Source organism: Gavialis gangeticus, unplaced genomic scaffold (genome assembly GCF_001723915.1).
Source record: "Gavialis gangeticus isolate Ggan-Ray unplaced genomic scaffold, GavGan_comp1, whole genome shotgun sequence".
NCBI lineage: Eukaryota > Metazoa > Chordata > Crocodylia > Gavialidae > Gavialis > Gavialis gangeticus.
Window position 1 is genome coordinate 162567748 of NW_017729022.1, and position 1098 is coordinate 162568845.

Genomic DNA, 1098 nt, shown 5'->3' on the forward strand with positions numbered 1-1098 from the left:
GCCAGCAGCAACACTGCCATACCCATGGTCTATGCAGGGAGAATGGGCCAGTAGGAACTGAACCAACCCGGCCTGGCATGGCCCGCTAGTATGCCTGTGGATGGGCCTAGAGCACACGGCTCCTGTCCAAAAGTGCATGGTAGCTGAGTGGGTTGGGTCACGTTGGGCCGGTCTGGGCCAGGCCCGTTCTCCATGAAGGTCAGGCAGCAATGTGCCATGGCCCATTATAGGCACAGCCACATGGCTGTGCATCGCCACCTGACCCTCATGGAGTTAGCTTGTGCCTTTGGACAGGAGCCACATGTCTGGGGCCTGTCCAAAGGTGTGCCAGTGGGCTGGGTCAGGTCCGGATGCACCCCTTCTCCCTCCATAGACCACAGGTCTGGCAGCACTGCCAATGGCATGGCTTGGCTGGCACTGCAGGGGTTGGGGGATGGGCATGTGGCAACCATCCCCACAAACCCCATATCCACCACATACCCACTCACACACCCCATACCACCCTCTTTCTGCAACCCCCCCACTCCTTCTGCAAACCCTACACCACCCCAATACCCACCCACATCTCCCCATATCCCTCCACGTCCACCCACACCTCTTCCCATCCTGCTCCTGCAAACCTCACATCCCCCCATCACACACCCAGTGTGCCCAGCTGCCAGACAGGATGAGACCTGCTGGCAGGAGCTGTGGCTGCAGGGGTAACTGTCCCCATATCCTGGTTAGTAAAGGAGTCAGGGAGAACTCTAATTTTTCTGTTAAGAAAGTCAAAAACAAACATCAAAGCATATAGATATTTAGAATTTATTTTATAATGATAGAGACACTGGTAGGCTTCCAGATTGTTTTAAAATTGTAAATATATCAATAAAACATTATCCAACTGAGATAAATATATATAAACAAAAGACCATATGCGTGTATGTGTGTGTGGTCTTTTGTTTTAATTGTGCAAGAACATGGATTTTGGAGTATTTTATAGAGTGAATTTGGGATTTATTTATCAAAGAATTTGCAGTTTTTAAATAGGGAACATCAGGATTTCTCCTAGTGAGGCAAGTGGCAGGACCCAGGCAGAGGAGCCTGCTCAGGGCTGGC

At 50.8% G+C, this 1098-nt stretch overlaps 1 protein-coding gene across 1 annotated transcript in view; it reads left to right on the plus strand.

Annotated features, from left to right (window-relative positions):
* The window catches only part of RPS6KC1 (ribosomal protein S6 kinase C1), a 174788-nt gene that overhangs the window by 85360 nt on the left and 88330 nt on the right, over positions 1–1098 (plus strand). The window lies entirely within an intron of this gene.